At 32.8% G+C, this 25,105-nt stretch overlaps 1 long non-coding RNA gene across 2 annotated transcripts in view; it reads right to left on the bottom strand.

Moving 5' to 3' along the window:
* Positions 1-1,753: 1,753 nt before the first annotated feature.
* LOC120342444 (uncharacterized) overlaps positions 1,754-25,105 on the bottom strand; it is a 29,772-nt gene continuing 6,420 nt past the window's right edge. Inside the window, exons 6-9 of one of the 2 annotated variants that reach the window (XR_013474945.1) lie at positions 19,628-19,731; positions 18,777-18,814; positions 18,046-18,166; positions 1,754-1,869 (exon numbers count right to left, since the gene is read on the bottom strand). This is a non-coding gene — a long non-coding RNA (uncharacterized LOC120342444). Of the gene's footprint in view, positions 1,870-18,045; positions 18,167-18,776; positions 18,815-19,608; positions 19,732-25,105 lie in introns of both variants that reach the window. The other variant, XR_013474944.1, reaches the window with a different exon arrangement.

Consider the following 25,105-nt stretch of genomic DNA (forward strand, 5'->3'; position numbering starts at 1 on the left):
CACCTGGTATTAAGCCTATTAAAATGTTTAGCATTTAAATTAAGTAAAGTAATTTTAACTTATTTAGGAATAGTAATAGATACCAATTTTAAAATTGATTGTGGCGATCCGTGAATAGTGGTGATGAATGTAAATTAGAAAGATTCAAAAGATTTTAATAACATACTTGCTCTTTAGACTCGAGGCAGCCACCTCTCTCAGTGATGCATAATCGGACGAATAACCCCGCATGTCTTTAGATGTAATGATGAATTGTCTTTCCCTCTTTCAAGAAGTGTTTCAGAAAGCTGAAATTTATATGAGATAATGAAATGTAGGTAAATTTTGTATGATATTGATTTGAATTATATATAGATGTTCGAACTACGTCATTATTAAGTTTGAGGTTTATAAGTTACAGAAAATGTAATTTGACAGGAGCACAGAGAAACTATGCTTATACTTTAGAGTTTAGATACATAAAAATGAAAATATTAATTATCAGTTCATTGACAAATTATTCACAGATTTCCCCCTAAATTACAAATATTACTTTGGAATGATTTGTCAGCGTATAATATTACAACACATCATATAAAGTATATTTATATTCATGAAGAGCACGTTGAAAATACGGCTACATATTCAAGAAAGGAAAATATCGAAAATGAGGCGGGAAAGATAAAATCTAACAAATTTTCCCTTTACGCCCCTCAATAAATTGTCCACGCCCTTGTGATAAGCTATGCTTATTCTAAAGATACAAAGACGACAACTTGTAGCATACTGATATCCATTTACATTCATTCTATATTATTTGCAGATTTTCAATATTATAAATATTACTTATTTTGAATGATCTGTCAGTGTGCTATGATGTATCTCATTATCTAAATCTTAAATAGTTAATAGTTTATTAGTGTGTTATACTTTACCTTCAAGTTCTCTATAGTCTTTCCCTCTCAGCAACTTCCTGAAAATATAGGTCAATAAATAACTTCAGCCACAGACATTGTAGACATATATTTATATATATATATATAAATAAGAACAGGACAGTTTATTACTACGGAATAAACGATAAGGAAATAAGAATTATATTTCCAGATTTGAAAACTTATGAACATGGGACGGTATGATTACTAAGACTACTAGCAAAGAATTCAACGCCTTTCAAAGAATCACATTAAAAGGACCCTGGCTATCAAGATCTGAGCCTAGAACACATTGATAAATGTTAAACACATTGGTAAATTCCACTAGCGCAAAGGCATAGAGAAAGGATTGGGAGTTAGTCTCGCGCAACCTCTACTGCTAATTTATTAGTTGTTGAACGTGTAAGTTCTAATATCGGAGATGAACTGTAGCTAAATTTGCATAATTTGTAGACGATGTGATAGAAAAGTGCCATAATATAAAACTGTGTTAATTTGAAGGACCCTCGTCGAACCCCTGGAACAGCTCCAACGAACACCAAAAATTCGATTGAACCCAGGTAAAAAAAAAAATACTGTTATAGACCAGCGTTTCCCAAACTTTTTCGGCCACGGAACTTTTACACTTTTTATCTCGCCTCGCGAAACAAAAATGAAAGGGTAAAATTGATAAAGGAAAGCGGTCTAATGTAGTGGTTCCCAATGGATAATATTTTGGACATCTTGTGCGATAATTGAAATATTTGCAGCTCTTCCTGACTAGCGGGATTGAACATGATATATATATCAGTTTATACGTGACAAAATATGAACTGATAGATTATAAGATTACATATATACTTGCTCTTTACTTTTCAGACTATATAGGCGTCAATCTCACTCCGTGATGCACCAGACTATTAACAATGTCGATTCTGTTTGATGCAATGACTCTTTCAAGCAGTGTTTTAGAAAACTGAAAATAAATATATAGTTTCATTATCAAGTTTGGGATTTATAAATCACAAAAAGTGCTGTTTGGCAGAGGTAAAGCAAAGGTAAACTTATATTAAAAATACATAAAAAAAATCAATCCAATGTTATGTTCATGCGTATACTGAGTCCATCTAACTTTAGGTGAAACTAAATTTCGTTGACCTAAGACACTATCAAGTTCTTTAAATCACAAAAAATGCTATTTAACAGAAATACAGAAAAGAGATTTGGTTAAAGACATAGTCTTTTAAAATATGTTCTTATCAATCTTTGGAGCTGTAATTAACATGGACATATAGTAGCTAAGCTTATACTAGAAGTTAAAAAAAATAAAAATATTAATTTTTCGTTTAAATAAAATTATTTGCTGATTTGCTGCGTTACAGTATCGCCACTGGAAACGATATTTTATTTTGGGGCTTGCATGGCGTAGTTAACCAATGCCAAATCGTATAGAATTCACATTGATACACTCGGTTGGAATTACTTATTAGCCAGAAAAAAACGATAGTTGTCCGAATCATGATATTATACAGTATTTAGACTAGAGGATTTTCCAAAATAAATTCCATTTGACAGACAAACCAAAGCTGAGCTTATACTCAATATAATAAAAATAATACTTTGTCAGCAGGTTTCCCGAAAAAATTGCAGATATTATTTATTGATAGATATACAAGTAATTTACACGAGACGCGAGATATTCCAAACTTGAACGGCTTAAAATGTTTGTGTACCACAGGCATTGTGCGTTATATTTACCTAATATTGAGGTCCTCTAAATTAGCCACAGGGATTGTAGACATTCTACATTCATTATAAGAACATAACATATTAATACTCGAAATAAATTATGAGGAAATAGGGAATATATTTCTAGATTTGAAAACTTGGACATGAGGGGACATGGACATGAGGGGCATGGGTTCTAGGAACACCACCAATGAAGGTCTATACTGGTTATAAGGTATTTGCGGCTATAGTATATCATAGGAAATTTAATTTTAGGACACGAATTTTGGGAGAGGGGATTAACAACTACATTAATACCCTCTGGTGAAAACGGATTCCAAGATTAATAAAAAAAAATGGTATATGGTACGCAGAATGATAAGGACATGTTAGCTTTGGTACCTCATGATAAACGATTTTAGAGTCGTAATATTTGCAATAATAAAGCGTCATACATATTACATACACGCATGCATATACGATATGAATACTCGCACTTAATAACAGCGCATTAGGAATATTGCCAGCTTCGAACACTTATCAACCTACTTAGAACACTTGAATCTATATGAATCGTATGGTTACTTGGACTACCAAGGATTGTCAGCTTCGAACACTTATCAATATGAACCGTATGGTTACTTGGACTAACAAGAATTGTCAGCTTCGAACACTTATCAATATGAATTGTATGGTTACTGGTAGTAACCATCCAATACATTTAAAGTTACGACAGATTTAAATTCAATTCAATGGAAGAATTAATTTCAGAAAAAAAAACACATCCCTGAATAAGATTTTAAATTTTTGAATAATTCCTAACCCGAACCCAAGCTGAACAACTACTAATTTGTTATGCCGGGAAAGCACTTAGATGCTCATAAAAATCTGACCCTAATATGTTTGTTGAGTAAGAGTTAATATCCTTTACGTATACGTCTCATCGTGCACTAAGTCAAAAGAGTAAATCAAAACAAAAGCAATAAGAAACTTTTGCGTCGTTTTCAAGCATGATATATGCTTGTCCGATTGTTTGGGGCCACGGTAGCACGTATTTTCTCTTTATCATATTTTCAATTTTCCGAGTTTTATGTCTGTAAGTATTTCAAAGTTAGAAATATACAGATGAATATGTTATGACTTGAAAGAAAGTAATTTGAGCTAGCGAGCAATCGTTTTCAGCGCGTATATAAGCTAGTAATCATTACCCGCACAATAATAAACAAACATTAAATGCGCTCGCTCGAAATTACTCGCGAAAACATGCGCCCTTTGTTAATTGAATATTCACTTTGCTTCAAAAGCAAGGTTTGGGCTTGCCAGAACGGTGACGTAATTTTTTCTTTCGTGAGAGACTTTGTTGTCGAGTCGATTTCGCTTGTATTTATCAGAGCGGTACCAAAACAAAAAAAAAAATAAATAAAAAATTTCTCTCATTTTCAACGCGACACGGCTGAGCGAAAGGCACACGCGTATCGGGAAGCGTCTGGCACAAAGCGCCCTAAGCGGTTACGGTTACGTTTTACGGTACACTGTTTGATAAAGTGTTCGGTTTTATAACAAGAAATCAAATGATAAAGAAAAAGAAAGTTGACAAATAAAATGTCAGACGAAGAAGATGATGGAAATAGGGCTACCAAGACAAGTAACAACAATCCTGAGGCAAACCCTAATATCAAACGACGACGAAACACCATAGTGGTTTACTTTAATAACAATTCCTGTTTAAAAAGAGAAGATGTTATCCATATTATTTCTGATAAAATAGAGAAAAAAGATATCGCATGTGTGTATGAAATTCAGAAAAAGTGGATTATCACACTGCGGCAAGATGAAGCTGTAAAAAAACTGTTGAAAGAAGGAATACCCACAATTACAAAAATGAGGATTACGTCACATACCCGACTATTTACAGGAATGATATCACTCATCTTTCCATGAGTCAAACATCATATGATATATCAGATACAGAAATATCAATCATGCTTCAACCATTCGGAGAATGCCTGAATATTCGAACAACCTTAGATGACAATAGCATTTCTGATGGAGTTAGGAAAATAGAAATAATATTGACTAGACATGTTCCCAGGAGGCTGAGAATACCATTCGACATGGGTGGTGGCGAGGTTATAACTGGCATATGATTCTAGACCAGTTATCATTGGAGTGTATTGCTACATCTGTAGAAGCGACTCAAATCTGGCGACAAAATGTCCGAACAGGCAATTATGCCAGTTTTGTGGGGATAAAGGAATGCCCCATTTGACCAGAAATTGTAGATACAAAACACCACAAATGCAGCAACAAGAACAAAGAGTTGCGCAAGAAATTGAAGAAGAGATTCAGAAAAACATGGAAACGCAACAATCGAACAATTTAGATATACAAAGAACAGATGATTTGAATATTGAAATGGTAAAAGAAAATGGTGAAAATGAGAATTCAATTACTATGCAAAAGTCACAAGACAATTATGATGGCATACCAGGCAATGAAAAATCAAATAAAAAACATACGACTGTTGAAAATGAAATGAGCATTGAAAAGCTAACTCCAAATCTACTACAGCAAGAAATAGATGCTGTTGAGTCTTTAATACAACTCCAACAACAACTAAATGATAAAAATTGGTCAAATATGGAGAGAAAAACTCTCATAGTTGGTGATTCTCAAGTAGAAAGAATTAAAGAAGCAAATGAAATTGAAGAATTGAAAATTAAACATGTGAAGGGAGGAACTTTCAAAAATGCTACAGATTGGATCTTTGGAAATAGCTTTTCTGTCAACAACTTGATATTAAGTTTTGGCACAAATCATGTAAAAGATACAAACTATGAGATTGAAAAACAGTTCAATGCAACCATAGATGCTTCAAAAGAGAAGGCATCAAATATATTCTGTTTGGCCGTAGTACCACAGAGAAAACAAAGCCATGTGAGAATTAATAATATCTTAAAACAAGTAACTCAACAAAGAAAAATTGAATTCATTGATTGTCCGAAACAATTCCTAAAAGACGACAACGAAAGCCTATATGAAAAAGATTTGATACATATAAATTCAGAAGGTGCCAAAGCAATAATAAATAAACTGGTCTTCAAAATGAACTTGGATTATCAAAAGTTAAACAATAAGAGAAGAAAAACAAGCACAGCATTTTCTGAAGAAAACGAAGCAACACAAGACATGCACGATGCCAATCTTCAAATTCATAACACAAAATATTAACAGCCGATGATCACTGAAGAATACTGCTCAACAAAAGAAGTTGAAATTAGTGAATAACTGTTGGGCAAGTTTGTTTAATTTTCTTTAAAATTCAAAATTCTTTGGAATTATAATGATACATCATTTGTAATGCTGACATGCCCTTACTACAAGTTATCTTGTCAATGAATAACACAAAAGTTTATCCAATATCAATTATGACTTATAATATAAATGGATTGCAAAATAACACCAAACGAAAAACTATATTTGATTTTCTAAAAATCAATCGCACACATATAGTATTCCTCCATGAGACCCATTGTAATACTGTTGCTGAAGCCAATTTATGGAAAAAGGAATGGGGATCTGAAGCTATATGGTCCAACTACTCCAGTACCAGTAAAGGGGTAGGAATTTTATTATCAGATAATATTGACATAGAATTGGAAATTATTGATATTGATAGACAGGGTAGATATATAATAGCATTTGGTGTGATACAGGAATGTCCATCTTTATTTATTAATGTGTATGCCCCGAATGTACCTAGTATTCGAAGTGTATTCTTCTCAGACTTGAATATTACTATTGACAATACTTTGAGTCAGAAAAATATTCAAGATAATTATCAAATTTTCCTAGGGGGGGATTTTAATTGTATTATGAAAAATGAAGATAAAGAAAACTTATGTACCTACAGAAAAATTGGGGATATAAGTGTAACAGAATTAAAAAACATAGTTAATAAGTATAACTTAATTGATGTTTGGCGACATCAACACCCCGATGATAAAATGTATACATGGCATAAAAAAGGCTCTAAAGGAAATATTATGATACAGAGGAGACTAGATAGATGGTACATATCTAAAAATCTTATACCATCCATAGAAAAGTCATATGCTATTAGAATACCACTATCTGACCATCATCCAGTGGTAACAGAAATTTTGTTTATAGAAAATACTCTGAGAGGGCCAGGATACTGGAAATCTAATAGTAGGTTGCGGGATTATAAATATTTTGTGGAAGGGATTCGAACTATTACTAAAAAATGGTTACGAGATATCAAAAAATGTAAGCAAAGTACTGCTTTGCAATTTTGTGATGAAATCAAAGTCAAGTTCAAACATTGGTCTTGCCATTGCGCCAAACAAATGAAAGCTGAAGAAAATTATATAGAGCTGGATATTAAAAATCAATATGAAAAGGCTTACTATGAGCATATAGAAAAACCTCATTGTACTGAATCTTACAATAAATTATGCGCCTCGAAACAAGCATTTGAAAGAATAGTAAAAAAAAAAATACAAGGACAAATTGTGAGATCCGGAATCAAATGGACCGAACAAGGGGAGCAACCTTCCAAATATTTTTTAAATTTAGAAAATTATAGAGGTAAACTGAAGTTATTCAAAAGTCTTAAATCACAAAATGGCCAAATCTTAACAAATTTAAAACATATTCAAGCGAAACAAAAGTCTTTTTATTATCAGCCATATAAAAAGAATAATCACCTAGATAAAAACTTGCAAAACTCGCTTCTTGAGAATTTGTCAAATTTCATTTCCCAAGAAGAAAAGAATGAACTTGATAACTGTATTAGTATAGATGAAATTGATGAAGCTTTTAAAACAATGAAACTCAATAAAGCTCCTGGGTTGGATGGACTAACCAAGGAGTTTTATTTGATTTCTTGGTCCACTATTAAATTGATACTTTATGTAATTTTCAACGCATGTATAAAAATGAAGCGATTATCGTAATCAATGCAGATTGCTGTCATTACACTACTATATAAAAAAGGAGAAAAACTGAGACTAGAGAATTGGAGACCTATTTCATTATTAAATTTTGATTATAAGCTGTTAGCGAAGATTTTAACTAATCGCCTTAAATATGTAATCCCAAATTTAATACACCCTGATCAAACAGGCTTTATACATGGTCGAAATATTCATGAAAATCTATTAAGTATAAGAGACGATATCTTTTTCTCAAATAAGTTCCAAAAAGATTTGGCCATTTTGTCTATTGATTGGCAAAAAGCATACGATAGTGTTGATAGGGATTTTCTTTGGAATATTATGAAAAAACTCAATTTTGGGGATACATTCATCTCGTATGTAAAACTTTTGTATAATCACACATGTGCTGTAATTATAACAAACGGATATTTGGGCAAGTTTTTTAAAATAGAACGAGGCGTTCGACAAGGCTGTCCTTTATCCCCCCCCCCCCTGTTATATACTCTCGTAGCGGAAACTTTTGCATGTACAATTAGAAATAATTTCAGAATACAAGGATTTGTATCAGTAGCTGGAAATGAAGAAAAATATAAGGGGTTTGCTGATGACGCATCATTAACTCTCACTAATATTCCATCCGTTTATGAGGCCTTAAGAGAGGTTGATAAATTTGAAAAGGCTACAGGAACTACTATAAATAAAAGTAAATCACAAATATTACTATGCGGTACGTTAAAAAATCACCTGATTACTGAAATAGAAAGCATCAGAGTATCATATGATGAGATTAAAATACTAGGAAAAATTTAGAAATATTACATCTCTGTCTATACAATTCAAAGAATCCAAACATTCCAAAAGTTTATATAGATATGATCAATCATTTCAAAGACATGGGATTTACTAGGGGAAAATAACAAATAAGTACCAAATTATTAACCAAGTGTTATGGTGGAATCCAATGATACCTTTGTCAAAATATCCAGACAACATTGAAAATTGGATAAAGGGAAATATTATTTATATCAAAGATTTATTTCAATACAGCTGCAAAACTATAGCTGAGAAAGTAGCTGGGTCAAGGTGGGGCAAAATGAGTCAGCCAATGAAATGCAATTGCGAGAAACAAATTACTGAAATAGTTTATGAAATTGTAAGGGTTATACCCATGGAATGGAAAATTATTCTTCTAACAGGCATTAATAATTATAGTACATTAAATCCAATGTCTGGTTTTGATTTTGAAAAAATACCAACAACTAAACAATTACACTCCAGATATGTAGAACTCTTTTGGCATGAAAAATACATGATCAGTAAATATAAACATTTGTCGGAAAGATATAGTATAGCAACTGAGAATATTTATTGGGTGAACTTATGAGATAAATATATTCCAAGAAAACTTCAAGTATTAGGATGGAAAATCGCTCATTTGGCTTTAGCAACAGGTGACAAAGTGAGACATTGGGTTGATAACGAAAGGGGAATGTGTCATTTTTGTAGTTATAATATTAAAACGTGCAGACATTTGTTTTACGAATGTGTGTATATGAAACAATTTTGGGAATGGTGTGATATTACTCCTGATATGTACAACATCAGGACAATCATATTTCTGTATAATACACCCCCATCAATTAAATTGATAATATCTTGTGCAAAGGGAGCTATTTGGGAGTTTAGAAATTTTGTTGTGTTTGATGGAGATTATTTTCAATCCATTTTACGTACACTATTTAAATGCAAGTTGAAAGCTGCTATAATGTACATGTCTGAAGCTAAAAGAGCAAATGTTACATTGGATGAAAGGATTGAAATTTTACTTGAAGTTCAATAATGTTATAAATGCAAGTTAATATTGCCTATGATATATTATTGAAACAATGTGATTATTAAAATGTGGTATTCATCTTTACAACTGCTATTGGTCTTAAAAATGAATACAAATTAGCAATTCGTGTACGAATGGTAAAGGTTTGATCTATTATTCTATATGTAGTTATATTTCAATATTATGCTGGTTTAGTTGTTAATAGTGTTGGTTACAGATTCAGATGACGAGTTGGAATAATTGAATGAGCTTTTTTATGATCTGTTTACATTTTCCAAAACGTGGTCAACTTTTCCATGTACTGTACTTTGTTTTGTTATTTTAATTTTGTCTATATTGCTAGATGATTTCAGTGTCAAGCTATCCATAAGGGTCCCATGAAACTAGGTTTTTTTAATTATTTTAAATGACCAAGGTCATACTGATAATGTATTAGCACATGCGAAATGGTCACTACATAAAAATACTAAGAGGCCCAAGTTTGAATAGATAAATTTATCTGTTTGAATTATACTCAATATGTTATAATTTGAATCTTGCAACTATATGTTTAAAACATTATTCTTAACTTATTATATGCCCAAGTTTGAATAGATAAATTTATTTGTTTGAATTATACTCAATATATTAGAATTTGTATCTTGCACCCCCCCCCCCCCCCCCCCCAATAAAAATAAAATTTCTTATTATTCTCTGCCATTTGGTGATAATCCACTGCCAAAATTAGTGTTATTATTTAAATATTGCATTTGACATACTGTTATTTTCTAATTGCTTTTACTTTTTTGTTGCAATAAAAAAAACAAAAAAAAAAACAAAGCGCCCTAATCAAGTTTTCCGATGAGATTTAGCTCAAATGGAGGGCGGGTAGATTGAGTTAAGTTAATGACAGATTTAAATTCAATCCAATGGAAGCATCAACTTCAAAAAAAAAACACCCGAATTCAGATTTCAAATTTTCAAATCATTCCTAACCCGAACCATATAACCCAAGCTGAACAACTATTAATTTGTTATTTTAAAGCGAGCGGGGGTGTTTTCCGAAATCTCATTTTTTCCAAAGAAACATATTCAACTGTGATAATATACTTAAATATTTAATATACAGTGCAAACGAAATTGAGAATGAAACACAAAAGCGGGGGAAAATTTGAATATTTCATTAAATCGAGCACTAATATAAAAAAAACTTGATTCAACAAAAAGTTGTGGTGGCTCAATGTGATTAATTTCAAAAAAATAATTAATTATTTTGATTTAATTTCGGCTGGGGGGTAAAAATTTGAATGTACCAACAATTTTTCGAACTACGTCATTATGTGAACTATATGAACTATTTCAAGTTTTGGGTTTATGAATGACCGAAAATGTAATTTGATAAATTAGATATGAATTGGATATATTGAAATTGGATATATTAACAAAGCAGAAAAATTTATTGCATACCGGCTAAAACTGCACACCTGCCCGTGAACTAACCACTGCACAGTGGCGTAGTCCGGGGGTGGGTCGACCCCCTCCCCTCTTTTAAAAAGAAAAAAAAATATTTTTCTGTATCATAGATGGCAATCTTCCGTACCTTGAAACGCTTTTTAGACTCCAAAAACTGCTGAAACACGCGTATTCTAGCGTTCGATCGGAGTCGCTAGCTGTTTCGATCTAACTTGGCGAATAAAAAAATCAGAATTGAAAAATTTTTCTAGGCTCAGACCTTTCCTATCAAGATCTATCATGATCAAGATCCTATCAAGATCGGAGCCTAGAACACATTGATAAATGTTCTAGTAAAACTTATTGTGAAATCAAGCACGCCGCGGAACAATTATTCCATGCTGAGAACCGATCGCATTTTTTTATTTCGCAATCTGTTTCTGAATATCAATAATTGTTTTTTCATTGTTTGGTCAAAATTAATTTCAAACAAATTTATTTATCGCCATATTTAAACCGCATGATTGCTCTTTTCTTGTCCTTGTTGTAAACTGCTTGTCTGATTTTTGAGGAAGTCTGATTTTGGTCAGACGAAACGTTACAGAAATATATTTGTGTTAGTGTGCACAGCAGACTCTTGAATTGCATAGTATGGTATTTTATTCTTGCTACAGCATCCTTGCATTACATGCATACGGATCCACTAGCGCAAAGGCATAGAGGAAGGATTGAGAGTTAGTCTCGCACAACCTCTACTGATCGTTATATTAGTCTTTTCGCGTGACTTCTGTATCCGAACGGATCCTGCCAAACTCCGGACTCGACAACTACCACAAGAAAAGAATTTAGAAGCAATACTAAAAAGAATTCAACGCCTTTAAAAGAATCACATTAAAAGGACCCTGGCTATCAAGATCTGAGCCTAGAACACATTGATAATGTTAAACACATTGGTAAATTCCACTAGCGCAAAGGCATAGAAAAAGGATTGGGAGTTAGTCTCGCGCAACCTCTACTGATCGCTAATTTATTAGTTGTTGAACGTGTAAGTTCTAACATCTGAGATGAACTGTAGCTAAATTTGCATAATTTGTAGACGATGTGATAGAAAAGTGCCATAATATAAAACTGTGTTAATTTAAAGGACCTTCGTCGAACCCCTGGAACAGCTCCAACAAACACCAAAAATTCGATTGAACCCAGGTAAAAAAAAAAAACTACCGTTATAGACCAGCGTTTCCCAAGCTGAAAATAAATATATAGTTTCATTATCAAGTTTGGGATTTATAAATCACAAAAATTGCTGTTTGGCAGAGGTAAAGCAAAGGTAAACTTATATTAAAAATACATAAAAAAAAATCAATCCAATGTTATGTTCATGTGTATACCGAGTTCATCTAACTTTAGGTGAAACTAAATTTCGTTGACCTAAGACACTATCAAGTTATTTACTGGAAACGATATTTTATTTTGGGGCTTGCATGGCGTAGTTAACCAATGCCAAATCGTATAGAATTCACATTGATACACTCGGCTGGAATTACTTATTAGCCAGAAAAAAACGATAGTTGTCCGAATCATGATATTATACAGTATTTAGACTAGAGGATTTTCCAAAATAAATTCCATTTGACAGACAAACCAAAGCTGAGCTTATACTCAATATAATAAAAATATTACTTTGTCAGCAGGTTTCCCGAAAAAATTGCAAATATTATTTATTGATAGATATACAAGTAATTTACACGAGACGCGAGATATTCCAAACTTGAACGGCTTAAAATGTTTGTGTACCACAGGCATTGTGCGTTATATTTACCTAATATTGAGGTCCTCTAAATTAGCCACAGGGATTGTAGACATTCTACATTCATTATAAGAACATAACATATTAATACTCGAAATAAACTATGAAGAAATAGGGAATATATTTCTAGATTTGAAAACTTATGGACATGAGGGGCATGGGTTCTAGGAACACTACCAATGAAGGTCTATACTGGTTATAAGGTATTTGCAGCTATAGTATATCATAGGAAATTTAACTTTAGGACACGAATTTAGGGAGAGGGGATTAACAACTACATTAATACCCTCAGGTGAAAACGGGTTTCAAGATAAAAAAAAATGGTATATGGTATGCAGAATGATAAGGACATGTTAGCTTTGGTACCTCATGATAAACGATTTTAGAGTCGTAATATTTGCAATAATAAAGCGTCATACATATTACATACACGCATGAATATAAGATATGAATACTCGCACTTAATAACAGCGCATTAGGAATATTGCCAGCTTCGAACACTTATCAACCTACTTCGAACATTCATAAATATGAATCGTATGGTTACTTGGACTACCAAGGATTGCCGGCTTCGAACACTTATCAATATGAACCGTATGGTTACTTGAACTACCAAGGAATGCCAGCTTCGAACACTTATCAATATGAATCGTATGGTTACTTGGACTACCATCGATTGCCAGCTTCGAACACTTATCAATATGAATTGTATGGTTATTGGTTACTAGGACTACCAAGGGAAGTATAAGTCGGGTGTACAATTGGCCTAATTTATATATTATCCTTATTGAAAATTTCAGTTTGGGACACAAATTACATGGTTAACCAGTATCGAAGGTAGTAAGATTCACGGTTATATTAATGTACTTGATTAGACTCACTCCAATATTACCAGTATTGAAAATTTATTGCGATTCTGGATTGGAACATGAATGGCATAGTTATTAACTGTGGATTCCCAAAGTGGGCGGTTATAATTATATTATAACCTGATAATTTAGTGCAGAGTTAATCGTTTAACGAGCCTACAATTTAAATATAATACGACGAATGAGAACACGCTGCAATGGGCAGGGGTTCAATAGCGCAGAAAATATTTAATTTAAATGGAGCTCCTTGAAATGCAATGAAATGATGAAATAAAATCCATATGTTATATTTGAGAAATGCATCGATACGTGATTTTTATAAAGATGTATCTTTTTAATGAAAATCTCTCATAATTTGACAAACCATGCAAAAAAGACAGAAGGCAGAAACCTGGATTCTTTCATTTACGACCTCGTTTGTGGTAGAGAAGGGGTTTGTAACAATGAAACAAGTGCTATCAAAAAAAAACATCGCCATTCAATTAGTAAACGGGGTGAGTTGAGATTGTGGCTGACGAAAATGTCACCAAAAATTAAAAAAAAAATACTCTCTGGAAGACCAATAAGCTTATATATCTCATTGAAAAAAACACTATAAACTATGGTTTACCTTGTTTATTTGTTCTGTATTATATTCGTTTCTGACCTCAAATGTTTTTGTAAACTGGGTGGGTATATATTACTGCGAATAAAAAAATTAGGAACCACTGATATAGACCATGATAATTTACAGATACATTTCTGCGCTTAGTCGGATTCTTTTTTATAGTATGATACTATTTTGTGCAAAAAAAACAAGTGAATTCTACACAGAATATTAAGAACCATGTTATCAATAAAGTAATACCCATATAAATAAAACATAAGAAATATAGACAAATCCGTGTATTTATTCTATTGGATCATTTATATAGATGTATACACATAATAACCTAACATATTAGTACCTGCAATCAACGATATAGCAATAGGAAATATATTTCTAGATTCAAAAAGTTATGAACATGAACGAACTATTACCAATAGGATTTACGGCTATATTGATACGTTACAGCAGTGGTTTTCAAAGTGGGCGTCGTATTTTTTTTTTTTTTGCGGAATCTCTTTTGCGGCGCGTAGAAAAAGTAATAATACAAGCGTGAAAATGATACTAAACAAGAAAAGGCTAAAAACGCAAGTACGACGTAGGCTACATTGACTTTGGATTGTTCAAGTAGTAAAGCTCCGTGATTTTTGTTGCAACTGGGGATGCGATGATACTAAATGCCGTTTGGGCTTATTAGATAACATGTTTCACTGGCCAAAATCTTGCTTCAACAAAACATTGCTGCTTTTCTTCGTCGTTTTTAAACGAAATCGATGTAAAAAGAAATTTGGATTTTCTTCAATAAGGATCATCCTTCATTGGTAAAAAAAAAGCGTTGCGCACTCTGATCCCTTTTGCGATTTCGTATTCATGCGAAGCAAGATTTGCGACCATGGTCGTAATACGAACAAAATATCGATCTCGAGTAAATGTTGAGAGAGAAATGCGTGCGGCTCTCACAAATCTTACCAAGGTTTAGTAACAGTTGTAAAAAGACGCAAGTATTCCCATCCCATTAAATGCAATTTCACTGACTTCGATTTAGTTTTCTTTGATCGTTTAAATAAAACTCATTGCAAAAAAGGTCCTTTATTGGAAGGTACGGTTTAATACGGTTTCCACGAAAAGTCGCAACTTGAGCATATTTTTTGGAGGGTGTCACAATTCGAAGAAGTTTGAAAACTTGAAACGATATTTTAGTTCGGGGCTTGCATGGCGTAAATAACCAGTGCCAAACGGTATAGAATTCACATTGTTACACTCGGTTGGAATTACTTATATCACATCGTTATTGGAAAGCTGATGTAATTCTAGCTTGGAACACGAATGTCACGGTTAACTGGTTACTACCATGGTCATAGCCCATGATACTTTCAAATTACATATATAAGATTAGCCAGATTGGCCCAAAAAATTAAATCAATAAATTCCATGCAAGAAAATAATGACTATGCTATCAATAAAAGAAGGCAATATACATATAAATATGACACAGGATATATAGACATCCTTGTATCCGCGAAAACTCAGTGTGTACTCAATTTAATTCATTATACATAGAAATGAGTTTCAATGTTTTAGAATTAATGATTTCCTCTCTATATTATTATTGATACAATGCTGTTCTAGCAGTTAGGTAGACGTTTTCAAGGGAGGATTCAAGGAGAAATCGATAAAGAAGTACTGGTACTTATATCTTGAGTATAATTTTTTTCATAAGTATAGTATAGCTATGAAAATATTTTTACGAATTGTGGTGATTACAATGTAACTCTTGTTATGAAAATGCTGGCAACAACTCAAAAATAACTATCTAGCAATAAGCTACATATAACAAGTATTATGTTTCATTCAAAATACCTTGAAAATACGGGGATGGACGGGGATGGAATGTAAATATCCAAAAAATGCACGATTAAGTCCAACAAACAAAAAATAGATTTAATTAGCTACATGCCCCCTCAAAAATTGTCTACGCCACTTTTGCAAAGCGCGCCCTTCCCTTTGAAAACCATCGCCCCAGTGAATAATTGCTGATACTATTAAATTTCATGCCAACGATACTGAGAAATGAACACTGGTCCGGTTCTAAAGACTTTGCCATAGAAAATTATTAGCGCGCTTTGGTGCCTAAACTAACAGTATTACTGCAAACACAAGGGGAAAAGTTCCTTCTCAACAATGACGAAAATTTGACAAAATTTGGAACAAAGTAATGCAAGTTTTATTCCGAATATTGGGCGGTAATATAACAAAAACACGGTTTTTTATTGCTAAAATTCATTCTTGTCTTATTCGCTCATTAGCCACAAAAAAACGATAGTTGTCCGAATTATGATATTATAAAGTATTTGGGGGGTTTACTAAATAAATCCATTTGACAGACAAACCGAAGCTGAGCTTATACTCAATATAATAAAAATAATACTTTGTCAGCAGGTTTCCCGAAAAAACGGACTTAGTTAACTTTTTATTCATAACTATTATATATGTGTCCATCAGCCCTTTCACGAAGTATATTGTTAATGCTGAATATGTTTTGCTCTTTATAACTAACAAGAGAGCTATGCTCAAATATATGGACACGAAATCCATAACGAAAATTTTTACCATCATTTCCCTGAAAATCATATGGTTTTCGTGTCCCACGCGTCCCATGGGAAATACAAAGGTGTGTTATCCCATCCCATCTCATGGCACGTTTCCCATGGACAAGCCTGGACATAAGGTAACTTTGCGATAATGCGTATCCATATAAAGTTTTTGGCCACTCGGAAGCGTTGACACAAAATCTTAATATGGTGAGCTGGAGTGAATATTTAATTATTAGATGCAAACAGCTAATTTTCAAAGAGATGCTAAAATTGTACAATATTCCGCCTAAAACTCAGCTATTAAACATGTACAACGATACTTCAAACACTTTTATGAAAATTTCTTCCCTGGTCTATTAAGGCATAGGTTCTCAAAGTGCTCCGTGGGAGAAACTTAGGCGCTCCGATTACTTAATAAAATACTGACTTGTCCAATTTTGTGACTGTCCAAAGAAGTAATAACACTAATAAAATTTGACATCAGTAGTGTCGAAATATGACAACGAGCGCAAATTCAAATGTGACATTATATATAAGTAAGATCGCAGAGGATAAAAAGTTGTCTCTCGAGTAAAATATTCAATTCATAGCCGGTGCGAGCATCCAAAATATCTTGTCATAGTAATTTATTTGTGTTCTTCGTTACTCGAATTTTAGTCGGGAAAACTTTTACGATTATTTAATAAATGAAAAATCACTATTTGAAAATTGCACGAAATACGTCCCAAACTGCCAACTATAAGTGGACCGGAATCGTATTTTGAAGTTAATCAAATTTGATTTGTTTTTTCGGCACTCAAAATTATTTTAAAGATATCGACAAAATACGAACGATTGTAATTTAAAATATTGCAAAAAAAAATGTTCGATATATTTTGCATTAATTATCTTATATATCGTCACATACAGAGAAAAAATCGTATTGGGCTCCATCGGCAGTTTCAAAATAGACAAAAGGTACATCGCGCGAACAATTTACTGTGTTTGCATTTCAGTTCCTATATGGTATACATTTTAAAGAAATCCTAACATAACACAAATTTACAATGTCTGAAAAGCGTTTTCAATCTGCTGTGAGACTGCTAGAACAAAACTTATGGTGATATCTCTCGTTTTAGATTTTAGTTTTAATATTTTATAATGCCGGTTTTCAATTTAGAAATTGGGTTGCAAATTCACCTGGTATTAAGCCTATTAAAATGTTTAGCATTTAAATTAAGTAAAGTAATTTTAACTTATTTAGGAATAGTAATAGATACCAATTTTAAAATTGATTGTGGGGATCAGTGAATAGTGGTGATGAATGTAAATTAGAAAGATTCAAAAGATTTTAATAACATACTTGCTCTTTAGACTCGAGGCAGCCACCTCTCTCAGTGATGCATAATCGGACGAATAACCCCGCATGTCTTTAGATATAATGATGAATTGTCTTTCCCTCTTTCAAGAAGTGTTTCAGAAAGCTGAAATTTATATGAGATAATGAAATGTAGGTAAATTTTGTATGATATTGATTTGAATTATATATAGATGTTCGAACTACGTCATTATTAAGTTTGAGGTTTATAAGTTACAGAAAATGTAATTTGACAGGAGCACAGAGAAACTATGCTTATACTTTAGAGTTTAGATACATAAAAATGAAAATATTAATTTTCAGTTCATTGACAAATTATTCACAGATTTCCCCCTAAATTACAAATATTACTTCGGAATGATTTGTCAGCGTATAATATTGCAACACATCATATAAAGTATATTTATATTCATGAAGAGCACGTTGAAAATACGGCTACATATTCAAGAAAGGAAAATATCGAAAATGAGGCGGGAAAGATAAAATCTAACAAATTTTCCCTTTACGCCCCTCAATAAATTGTCCTATGCTTATTCTAAAGATACAAAGACGACAACTTGTAGCATACTGATATCCATTTACATTCATTCTATATTATTTGCAGATTTTCAATATTATAAATATTACTTATTTTGAATGATCTGTCAGTGTGCTATGATGTATCTCATTATCTAAATCTTAAATAGTTAATAGTTTATTAGTGTGTTATACTTTACCTTCAAGTTCTCTATAGTCTTTCCCTCCCAGCAACTTCCTGAAAATATAGGTCAATAAATAACTTCAGCCACAGACATTGTAGACATATATTTATATATATATATATAAATAAGAACAGGACAGTTTATTACTACGGAATAAACGATAAGGAAATAAGAATTATATTTCCAGATTCGAAAACTTATGAACATGGGACGGTATGATTACTGAGACTACTAGCAAAGAATTCAACGCCTTTCAAAGAATCACATTAAAAGGACCCTGGCTATCAAGATCTGAGCCTAGAACACATTGATAAATGTTAAACACATTGGTAAATTCCACTAGCGCAAAGGCATAGAGAAAGGATTGGGAGTTAGTCTCGCGCAACCTCTACTGCTAATTTATTAGTTGTTGAACGTGTAAGTTCTAATATCGGAGATGAACTGTAGCTAAATTTGCATAATTTGTAGACGATGTGATAGAAAAGTGCCATAATATAAAACTGTGTTAATTTGAAGGACCCTCGTCGAACCCCTGGAACAGCTCCAACGAACACCAAAAATTCGATTGAACCCAGGTAAAAAAAAAAATACTGTTATAGACCAGCGTTTCCCAAACTTTTTCGGCCACGGAACTTTTACACTTTTTATCTCGCCTCGCGAAACAAAAATGAAAGGGTAAAATTGATAAAGGAAAGCGGTCTAATGTAGTGGTTCCCAATGGATAATATTTTGGACATCTTGTGCGATAATTGAAATATTTGCAGCTCTTCCTGACTAGCGGGATTGAACATGATATATATATCAGTTTATACGTGACAAAATATGAATTGATAGATTATAAGATTACATATATACTTGCTCTTTACTTTTCAGACTATATAGGCGTCAATCTCACTCCGTGATGCACCAGACTATTAACAATGTCGATTCTGTTTGATGCAATGACTCTTTCAAGCAGTGTTTTAGAAAACTGAAAATAAATATATAGTTTCATTATCAAGTTTGGGATTTATAAATCACAAAAAGTGCTGTTTGGCAGAGGTAAAGCAAAGGTAAACTTATATTAAAAATACATAAAAAAAATCAATCCAATGTTATGTTCATGCGTATACTGAGTCCATCTAACTTTAGGTGAAACTAAATTTCGTTGACCTAAGACACTATCAAGTTCTTTAAATCACAAAAAATGCTATTTAACAGAAATACAGAAAAGAGATTTGGTTAAAGACATAGTCTTTTAAACTATGTTCTTATCAATCTTTGGAGCTGTAATTAACATGGACATATAGTAGCTAAGCTTATACTAGAAGTTAAAAAAAATAAAAATATTAATTTTTCGTTTAAATAAAATTATTTGCTGATTTGCTGCGTTACAGTATCGCCACTGGAAACGATATTTTATTTTGGGGCTTGCATGGCGTAGTTAACCAATGCCAAATCGTATAGAATTCACATTGATACACTCGGTTGGAATTACTTATTAGCCAGAAAAAAACGATAGTTGTCCGAATCATGATATTATACAGTATTTAGACTAGAGGATTTTCCAAAATAAATTCCATTTGACAGACAAACCAAAGCTGAGCTTATACTCAATATAATAAAAATAATACTTTGTCAGCAGGTTTCCCGAAAAAATTGCAGATATTATTTATTGATAGATATACAAGTAATTTACACGAGACGCGAGATATTCCAAACTTGAACGGCTTAAAATGTTTGTGTACCACAGGCATTGTGCGTTATATTTACCTAATATTGAGGTCCTCTAAATTAGCCACAGGGATTGTAGACATTCTACATTCATTATAAGAACATAACATATTAATACTCGAAATAAACTATGAGGAAATAGGGAATATATTTCTAGATTTGAAAACTTGGACATGAGGGGACATGGACATGAGGGGCATGGGTTCTAGGAACACCACCAATGAAGGTCTATACTGGTTATAAGGTATTTGCGGCTATAGTATATCATAGGAAATTTAATTTTAGGACACGAATTTTGGGAGAGGGGATTAACAACTACATTAATACCCTCTGGTGAAAACGGGTTCCAAGATTAATAAAAAAAATGGTATATGGTACGCAGAATGATAAGGACATGTTAGCTTTGGTACCTCATGATAAACGATTTTAGAGTCGTAATATTTGCAATAATAAAGCGTCATACATATTACATACACGCATGCATATAAGATATGAATACTCGCACTTAATAACAGCGCATTAGGAATATTGCCAGCTTCGAACACTTATCAACCTACTTAGAACACTTGAATCTATATGAATCGTATGGTTACTTGGACTCCCAAGGATTGTCAGCTTCGAACACTTATCAATATGAACCGTATGGTTACTTGGACTAACAAGAATTGTCAGCTTCGAACACTTATCAATATGAATTGTATGGTTACTGGTAGTACCGAGGATTGCCAGCTTCGAACACATATCAACATGAAACGTATGGGTATTGGCTACTAGGACTACCAAGGGAAGTATAAGTCGGGTGTGTAGGATTTACGGCTACATTTGTGCAATTGGCCTAATTTATATATTATCCTTATTGAAAATTTCAGTTTGGGACACAAATTACATGGTTAACCAGTACCGAAGTTAGTAATATTCACGGTTATATTAATGTACTTGATTAAACTCACTCCAATATTACCAGTATTGAAAATTTATTGCGATTCTGGATTGGAACATGAATGGCATGGTTATTAACTGTTTACTACCAGGTGGTATAAACCAGTGATTCCCAGAGTGGGCGGTTATAATTATATTATAACTTGATAATTTAGTGAACAGTTAATCGTTTAACGATCCTACAATTTAAATATAATTAGACGAATGTGAACACGCTGCACAGGGCAGGGTTCCAACAGCGCAGAAAATATTTAATTCAAATGGAGCTCCATGAAATGCAATGAAATGAGGAAATAAAATCCATATGTTATATTTGAGAAATGCATCGATACGTGATTTTTATAAAGATGTATCTATTTAATGAAAATCTCTCATAATTTGACAAACCATGCAAAAAAGACAGAAGTCAGAAACCTGGATTCTTTCATTTACGAACTCGTTTGTAACAATGATACAAGTGCTATCAAAAAAAAAATTGCCATTCAATTAGTAAACGGGTTGAGTTGAGATTGTGGCTGACGAAAATGTCACCAAAAATTAAAGAAAAAAAACTCTTTGGAACAGTGATTTTTCAACCTTTTTTGTACCGCGGAACACTTTTTTCAATTTAAAATTGTGGCGGAACTCCAAACGAGATTTTTGAAAATAAACTATATTATGCAATTAACTGACGTCGATCATTTCGGCATGAAAATAAATAAAATACCGAAATCAATAATATAGCTTGTCAACTTTAGCTTGGAAAGACGTGACACATTCCGATTCAGAGCTACAAATAAATGTTTTTGTAAGTTTGCTCATGAATACTATGATTACGGTAGCTAGAAACAGAAATGGTATTTTATTGTGATATTTAGGTCTGTTTCGATGATTTTCAAATATTTTATTCTGTAATTGTGGAGAGACAAACACGCAGCTCTTTCTCAACAGCTCTCAATCTCTCGCGTTTTTTTTTATACGCAACAGGAGTTCAGAAAGAAGGTCGGAGGTCGATTTGGAAATTATTAGAAACAATGAAAATTGGCAGCAAAGCGATTTTTACTGTTTAATTTCGTCATTATCGCTACTTTTTTGCCCCCTGAACGTTTTCATATTACCACCTTTGTTGTTCTTGTGCGCACGTATTAATTCTTGCCGATCGGCGGAGATCGAAGTTCCAAATTTTTGTAGAATTATATGCGTTCACATCGGCGACAGATGTTAATGACATTAAGGAGCGTTCTTAAATTCCAATTTTATCCCAACTTTTATCTTTTGCGCTGGCTTGGATCTAATTCATCGCCGTTGGCAAATTAAACGTCCCAGTTTTAAGTGAATAATATTATCGCACACATTTATTGAGACGGTAATTGAGTTTCTTATGGTCCATACTGGTGTCAGTGTTATTTCCGGAATAAATCAACTAGATACTGTGATAAGATAAATCTGTGATTACGTGAATCCTGAATGTTGATTTAAAAGCTGAAATAAAGGCATTTCTACGTGGTCATTAACGATATCTTACATGCGCGACCTGATGCCAAAATAATTGCTTGGTGCTGCATTGCCCAATTGCTTTTGTGCTGATTAGAATTGATCACCTCGAGTTTTAACGTTTTCTTTTCCAACAAAACAATACCGCGACCATTATCATAGGTAAAATCGTTACCGAGAAATTCACAATTTTATTTACGGAATTTGCTAATTCAACACTTCACTTGACGATTTTGATGATGCCACGCCCTAATTATTACAGCAAGAAAAGCTTCAAAATGCAACGAATGTAATCTACTCCGATGATGACTCCATCCATAGTCGAGTATAATGGTCACATTTTTGAAACATTATTTGGTCAAGAATGGAATGGATCACTAAAAAAAGGGAGGAAGATAAAGTCCATTAAAATGGAATATGGCCTGTCATTTTACGAATTGTGGTAATTACAATGTAACTCTTGTTATGAAAATGCTCGCCACACCTCAAAAATACCTAGCTAGCAATAAGCTACATATAACATATATTATGTTTCATTCAAAAATACCTTGAAAATACGGGGATGGAATGTAAATATCCAAAAAATGCACGAATAAGTCCAACAAACAAAAAATAGATTTAATTAGCTACATGCCCCCTCAAAATTGTCTACGCCCCTTTTGCAAAGCGCGCCCCACCCTTTGAGAACCATGGCCCCAGTGAATAATTGCTGATACCATTAAATTTCATGCAGGGATGGCCAATATCGAATAGTTCACTATTTCGAATACTTCGAAGATAAATTCCACTAATTGAAGCTTATCTAAATGTATGTAGGAATTTCCATACAATAAGCAATGAAATAACTGCTATCTACAAGTTACAACCTAGCTATATTACCAGGCATTTCATATTTGCAGATTATTGCAGTATAATACCATGAGTCATGATAACAGAATTACATTAATATGGCAATAGTGGTATCGATGATGGATTTGAATATTTGCGCAACACAAAATCATCCTAGTAAAACGCCCATACTTTTAAATACCAACCATTGTCCAAATTATTTGCCAAAAAGCGGGATAAAGTATGAGTTATTTTTCAGACTCGTGACAATTTTTTCGTGAGTACAAAAATACGAATCAAAAATTAATTATATTCGGGAACTTTAACACACATTTTAAGTCCGCAGATCGCCGTTGTAATATTGAGTAATAATACTTTTATTATTTTATAAATATGAAAATAGGAATCAAAAACTATTTATAATCGGGTAGTTTACCACACATTCTAAGTCCACAGATCGCCGTTGTATTTTGTAGATACGAAAATAGGAATCAAAAATTAATATTAATCGCGAGTTTGCCACACAATTTATGTCCACAGATTGCCGTGATATTGTGCCGAATATAATTAGTTTTTGATTCTTATTTTCGTACTCACGAAAAAATTGTCGCATGTGGGAAAAAGAATTTATACTTTTTCCCGTTTTTGGAAACTAATTTGGATAATGGTTGCCATTGGTTTGTATTTAAGAGTATGGACTTTTTACTAGGATGATTTTGTGCTGCGCAAATATTCAAATCCATGACCGATACCACTATTTAAAATGCCTTACCGTGTTAGTTTAATTCTATTATCATAACTCAAATGTTGGTAAATCGGGCAGTTTACCACACATTTTAAGGCCACAGATCGCGCTGTTGCATTTCAGAATTATAATAGTTTTTTTTTTATTTTGTAGATACGAATCCGAAATTAATTACAATTGGGCAGTTTAGCCTGATTTCATGTCCACAAATACCCGTGGTATTTGGTACTAATACTTTCATTATTTTATCAATATAAAAATGGGAATCAATATTTAATAATATCGGTCAGTTTACCACACATTTTATGTCCACAGATTGTCGATACAACCATGAGTTACGTTGAACAAAATTAAATTAATACGGCATGACATTTTAAATGCTGGTACTAGTCATGGATTGGATTATTTTGCGCAACAAAAAATCATCGTGGTAAAGGATCGATACTTTTAACTATCGTTATCAAAATTATTTGCCAGAAATTATTTTCTAATAAATCGACTTGTTTTTCCATCTTTGACAATTTATTGGATATCGTAACAATGACGGCTATAAATACCGTATTTCCCGGCTAATAAGTCCACATGGCAAATAGGACGATGTCTATTTTTAGCACTCAAAAAGTTTTTTTCCATATAGGCCTCCAAT

The sequence above is a fragment of the Styela clava genome, chromosome 3, assembly GCF_964204865.1.
Source record: "Styela clava chromosome 3, kaStyClav1.hap1.2, whole genome shotgun sequence".
NCBI lineage: Eukaryota > Metazoa > Chordata > Ascidiacea > Stolidobranchia > Styelidae > Styela > Styela clava.